We start from the raw sequence: 6,707 nt of genomic DNA, 5'->3' as shown, positions 1-6,707 counted from the left end.
AAAAATAAGTGCACAGCTTAATGGATTAGTTTTTATATACTTACCCAGCATATAACTACCACCTGATCAAGAAGACATGGAGGCCGGGCGTGGTGGCTCACGCCTGTAGTCCTAGCTCTCTGGGAGGCCGAGGCGGGCGGATTGCTCGAGTTCAGGAGTTCGAAACCAGCCTGAGCAAGAGCGAGACCCCGTCTCTACTATAAATGGAAAGAAATTAATTGGCCAACTAAAAATATATACAAAAAATTAGCCGGGCATGGTGGCGCATGCCTGTAGTCCCAGCTACTCGGGAGGCTGAGGCAGGAGGATCGCTTGAGCCCAGGAGTCTGAGGTTGCTGTGAGCTAGGCTGACGCCACGGCACTCACTCTAGCCTGGGCAACAAAGCAAGACTCTGTCTCAAAAAAAAAAAAAAAAAAAAAAAAGAAGAAGACATGGAATATTTCTAGCACCCCAGAAGTCTCCCGTATTTTCCCTCCCAGTCCAGACTGACTGTGTTTATTTTCTGTGGATGCCATGACAATCTACCCCAAACTCAGTGGCCTAAAACACCCACTGATTATCTCACAGTTCTGTAGGTGAGAAGCCCAGGTAGGGCTCCGCTGGGCTCTCAAGCTTGTCTTGGCCCCTGACCAGGCCAAGGTCAGGGTGCCGGCTGGCCTGAGCACCTGTCCAGATGCTCTGGGGGAGAAAGTGCCTCCAGGCTCATCCAGGTCATTGGCAGAATTCATGTTCTTCTCCTGCTTTCTAGAGTGATGGCGTCTCACACTTTGAATCTCTTAACTTCCTCTTCTGCTGCATCTCTTCTACTTCATGCCAGGGAAAGTCTTCTGCTCCAAAGGGCCCATGTGATCAGATTAGGCCCATCCACAGGAACTCTCTTCTTTTTCTCTTTTTAAGACAGAGTCTCACTCTGTCGCTCGGGCTAGAGTGCCATGGCGTCAGCCTAGCTCACCGCAACCTCTAACTCGTGGGCTCAAGTGATCCTCCTGCCTCAGCCTCCCGAGTAGCTGGGACTACCAGCGTGCACCACCACGTCTGGCTAATTTTTTCTACTTTTAGTAGAGATGATGTCTCACTTTTGCTCAGTCTGGTCTCGAATTCCTGAACTCAAGGGATCCTCCCGCCTTGGCCTCCTAGGGTGCTAGGATTACAGGCGTGAGTCACCGTGCCTGGCCCATAGAATCTCTTCTAATGTCAACTGATCAGTAATTTTCATTACATCTGCGAAGTTCCTTTGCCAGGTAACATAACATATTCATAGTTTCTGGGGATTGAGATGGGACATTTGGGGGCTGTCATTCTCCCTGCCACATCCACCCTTCCAATTTCTGTCACCATTAATTAGTTTTGCCTGTGCTTGGAATTAATATAAATGAAATTGTACAGTATGTATTTTTTTGCACCCAAAGGTATATATGTGAGACTCACCCATGCAGTTGTACGGTGTAGCTTTAGTTCATTATTTTTTGCTGCAGTGACTATTCCATTATATGAATATACCACAATGTATTTATCCATTCTAATCATGATGGACATGCTTGGGGCTACTGTAAATAAAGCTGTCGTATAGATCCATCCTTGGTAATGTACATTTTGTAGGTCTATACACTTACTTTTCTTGGATATACACCCAGGAATGGCATTGCTAGGCTGTAGGGTATACATTGCCCTAATAAGTACATCTTAACAGTTTTCTAAAGCGATTGCATCAATTTTCATTCCCACCAGTGATGGATTAGAGAGCATTCCAGTTGCTCCACATCCTCACCATTTGTTGGTATTGTCACTTTAAAAAATCTTAGCCATTTTGCTGAGCGTGTAGTGATACCTTTGTGACTGTGATTTTAATGTCTATTTCTTTCATGACAAATGCTATTGAGTAGCCACTTGAATATCCTTTCTTGTGAAGTGACTCTCCAAGCCTTTTGCCCATTTTGTTGATATTTTTCTTATTGATTATAGTTCTTTATATTTTTCTCTATATAAGTCTTTTGTCAGATATATTTATCACAAATATTTTCTCTCAGGTTGTAGCTTGAAGCACTAACAACTTTGAGGACAAGTGGTGCTCAAACCGGCACTCTCTTACTGGTATAAACCCTCTTCCTGGAATATATATTTTTAAATTTGTGGTACAATATACATAACATAGAAGTTACCGTGTAAACCATGACTACGTGCACAGTTCAGTGGCATTAAGTACGTCACACTGTTGTGCAACCATCACCATCATCCATCCACAGAACTTTTCATCTTGCAAAACTGAAACTCTGTACCTATGAAACCATAACTCCCCATTCCCCTCCCTGTAGCCCCCACAACCACCATTCCACTTTCTGTCTCTACAAATTTGACCACTCTAAGTACTTCATATGAGTGGAATCAGACGGTGTTTGTCCTTTTGTGACAGGCATATTTCTCTTTGAATAATGCCTTCAAGTTCATCCATGTTGTAGTATGTGTTAGAATTTCCTTCCTTTTCAAGGCTGATTAATGTCATATGTATAGACCACAGTTTATCCATTCATCCATTGATTGACACTTGGGTTGCTTCTTACTGGTGTGTATATACATATATATATATATATATATATATATATATATATATATTTTTTTTTTTTTTTTAATGAGACAGAGTCTCACTCTTTCATCCTGGCTAGAATGCAGTGGTGCCATCATAGCTCACTGAATCTCGAACTCCTGGGTTCAAGTGACCCTCTCATCTCAGCCTCCCAGCAGTAGCCGGGACTGCAGATACTCACCAACAAGCCTGGCTTGGTATATTTTAATGTACAGGATTTCTTAATGTTAGTAAAGTCCAAGTTATAAATTTTTCTTTTATTATCAGTACCTTTAATGTTGTACATAATATTTTCATATTCTAAGGTTATGAACACAACCTCCTATGATTTTTTCCTGCAAGATTTATTGTTTTACTTTTAACACTTAAATCTGTAATTTATCAGGAATTGATTTTTATGTATGGTGTGAGGAAGGGATTAAGAATCACTGTTTTCCCATATGGATACCCAATTGATCATCATCATTTATGACAAGACCATCCTTCTCCCACTGCACTGCTGTTATTGTAAATGAGCTGATGGTACCTACCCAAGGTTAGACAAACAGACCAACAGAACATGCACAGTTTGTTCCTGGAGTCTCCATTCTGTTCCACTGATCTATTTACAATACCAAGCTTTTAATTACTGTGGATTTATAATAAATCTCGACAGCTGGCAGCATAAGTATTTCAACTTGTTCAGATTGAAGACTGTCTTTGTTATTCTAGGTCCCTTTCATTTCCATATAAATTTTCAAATCAGCTTGTCAATTTCAATAAAAATATCTGCTAGGATTTTATTGAATCTACAGATCAGTTTGGAAAGAATTGAACTCTTAACAATATTGAATTTTTCAATTCATAGTATCTCTCCATTTACTTAGATCTTTCATTTATTTCAGCAGTGCTTTGTAGTTTCATTGGCTTGAAAATTCCTTGCTGGATATGTTCTTAGGTGTTTGATGTGCTCCAGTGTCATCATAAATTATTTATTTCACTACGGTTTGTTTCTTAGTGTGAAGAAATACAATTGAGGTCTAGGTATTGAGCTTGTATCCAGGGACCCTACTAAATTCATTATTATTAATTCTAATAGCTTACCTATAGATTCTTTTGGATTTTCCATATATACAATTACAGTTGACCCTTCAACAATGTCGGGTTTGAACTGCATGGCTCCACTTCTACATAGGCTTTCTTCCGCCTCTGCCACCCCTGAGACAGCAAACGCTCCTTTTCCTCCTCATCCTCAGCTTACTCAGCATGAAGATGAGAATGAAGACCTTATGATTATCCACTTCCACTGAGTGAATAATAAATACATTTTCTTCTTTCTTATGATTTTCTTAATAACTTTTTCTTTTCTCTAGCTTACTGTATGGTAAGAACATAGTACACAATACATATAGTATACAAAATATGTCTTAATCAACTGTTTATGTTATCAGTAAGGATCTGGTCAACAGCAGGCAGTTAGGATTTGGGGGAGTCAAAAATTATATGTGGGCTACGGGCATGGTGGCTCACACCTGTAATCCTAGCACTCCAGGAGGCCAAGGCAGGAAAATCACTTGAGGCCAAGAGTTTGAAACCAGCCTGAGCAGGAGCCAGACCTTGTCTCTACTAAAAATAGAAAAATCAGTCAGGCATGGTGGCACATGCCTGTAGTCCCAGCTACTTGGGAGGCTGAGGCAGGAAGATCGCTTGAGCCCAGGAGTTTTGAGGTTACTATAAGCTAGGCTGACGCCACAGAACTCTACCCAGAGCAACAGAGCAAGACCCTGTCTCAAAAAAAAAAAGTTACATGCAGATTTTTTTATCATTTGGGGGGCCAGTGGCCCTAACCCTTGCGTTATTCAAAGGTCAACTCTATAACATCTACAAATAATCAAAGTTATTTGCTATGGTTGGAGGAGAAACCAGAAACTCACTCATGGGCTACGGAATGTGAGTTGAAATTGCTTAGTTCATTTTCCAACAGAGCCTCAGAACTAATCATACGACCCCATCCAACTGCAAGGAGGCCGGGGCACGCAGAGAGCTGATGGGACATTTGTCCAGCATTTCTGTTACTTGAATGATGTCTCCAGTGTCCTGAGAGGGAACAACTGGCAACTCAGGATCTGACACCCTGTGACAACACCTTCTGCAAATGAGGCCCGAGACAGATTCCCTAACACGAAACTGGCTTTGCTCACCGCCCATGTAGGTCATCACCACCAAGCGCCTGTCCTTGGTGTCACTGGGCTTCACCCATGGAACAAGCCTTAACCCAGACAATGCCGTAGCACACTCCTTCCACCTCAGGGCACCAGGCAGCCACAGGGGGAAGGACACACAGGGGACTTGAGAATTCCGGTCCCTCATCTCCCAGACACAGAAAGGAGGACGGATGAGATGGGGGCAGGCAGGCTGGCAGGGGTGTTCGTGTTTGTCCAGATCCTCTTGCATCCTGCTTTCCTCTCCTGGACAGAAAGACAGAGCTCCCTGATTTTCTAAAGAAAGAGAGAGAGAAAGAAGAGGAGAGAAAGAAGAGGAGAGAAGCGAAGGAGAGAAACTAAGATTGACTAGTGAACATTTTGCCACCCAGCACTGGAACCACAAACTCACTTTCTCAGTCTCTCAGAAGTCAGAGTGAAGACGGGTGATCTGCTTCGGGCTGGAACTGGAAGCCGGTTTGGAGCTTGGAGCAGTAACTGGCGTGTCTTGATCCCCTGTTGAAAACAGTATTTTTGTGTGTAGGGGGGATAAGAGCAGTTCATGAACATTATTTTCTGTTACTTTGTTTTGTTTATTCAACTTGTGTGTGTGTGTGTGTGTGTGTGTGTATAGATGTTAGACAAAGGGTTTGTCTGTAGGGCACATTTGTTATTCTCTTAACCCATTAATCACTTTTCCTCCATTTGGGGGCTCCCTGCCTTGCGGCTCCGGCTGGGGTGCAGCGCTTGCCCTGGCGGTGGCCGTGGGACGCCACCCCAGCCTCTCTCTAGCAGAGACTGCCAAACAGATGCAGCCGCATGGACCTGAAATCGCGAGCTCCGTCCAGAATCTATTCTGGGGATAATGGCAGCAGCGACATCCTGTTTCCAGAGCCAACGGTAGAAGAGGCTCTGGCAGTGTTTCCAGCACTGGTGACACTGGTGACATTGGTGCTGCAGTTAGAGGTGTCTGTGCCCAGCGGTGCTTCCCCCTTACCAATCTGCAGTGTGATTTGGGGTGTTGTTCCTGGGTGTGTTGTTTTGGATACAGGTTGTGTGTGGACCTGTTTTTCTTTCTCCTAGAGAGCCTCTGCAATGCCCAGTGCTCTCCGACACCCTGCTGTTCGGAGGGGCCAGTTTCGCTTCAGTTCTGTTGCTCGCAGCTGCAAGTGCTGAGGGTCTAGGAGTGTACTGGCTCCTATAGCTGCAAAGCCCCGTGGTGGCTCTGCTTCAGGCAGGGCTGGTTCTAGGTGCTCTTTCTTGCTGTCCCCCTCAGGTCAGCTTTTCTCCAGGTGGTGTCCTTCCTAGGAGACCCTCGCACACAGTGGAAGAGACGGACACCAGAGATGGACGTCGTTCCCAAAGCCAGCAGCCCCAGAGAAAGGGGGATACATCTCCCCTATGTCTCCTGCCAAAGTGCTGGGGATGGCTCGGATTGGTCTCATTTGGGTCCTATGCCTCTGTCCCAAGTGACCAATGTGGCAGGGGTTCCCAAATTAGCGTCTGAGAGCGTGAGTGTCACAGTAATTTTCCCACAGCGTCCCTAAGTCAGTGAAATACCTACTAGTTCAACTCCCAAGCGCTTAGGTCCAAGCGATTTGTGAGCCACCGCAGCCCGGTCCCGGGGCCGGCCGGCTGAGTCAGGCACCCACGCCGGGCGGAGGAGGCACGGCGCATGGCTGAGGGTCTCACCAAGTGCTGGAGCCACAGTCTGCCGGGCAAAGCATGAGAGGTGTATGCACCCCATTCCCGTTCCTGACGTCACGGTCTTGGCAGGCCTGTCTGGCGGGTGGGAGCAGAGTGCGCGGGGCGGGGAGGGGGGGTGGAGGGGGTGAGTCGGCCGGAGAGCCAGCCTGGAGGACGGGACTCTGTGGGGTACGTCCCGCGCGTTTATGTGGCGCTCGGACCCCCAGCCTAACTCCAGTGACCTCACCTGTGAAAACAA

At 45.4% G+C, this 6,707-nt stretch overlaps 1 long non-coding RNA gene across 1 annotated transcript; it reads right to left on the bottom strand.

Annotated features, from left to right (window-relative positions):
- Positions 1-3,328: 3,328 nt before the first annotated feature.
- LOC142873337 (uncharacterized) lies at positions 3,329-5,815 on the bottom strand. Its single transcript, XR_012921380.1, has 2 exons — positions 5,175-5,815; positions 3,329-5,059 (listed from the first exon to the last, which is right to left on the bottom strand). It is a non-coding gene; the product is annotated as an uncharacterized LOC142873337 (long non-coding RNA).
- Positions 5,816-6,707: the final 892 nt, after the last annotated feature.

Source organism: Microcebus murinus, chromosome 10 (assembly GCF_040939455.1).
Source record: "Microcebus murinus isolate Inina chromosome 10, M.murinus_Inina_mat1.0, whole genome shotgun sequence".
NCBI classification, from domain to species: domain Eukaryota; kingdom Metazoa; phylum Chordata; class Mammalia; order Primates; family Cheirogaleidae; genus Microcebus; species Microcebus murinus.
The sequence above is the reverse complement of the archived record's forward strand: the minus strand, read 5'-3'. Positions and strand labels throughout refer to the sequence as shown.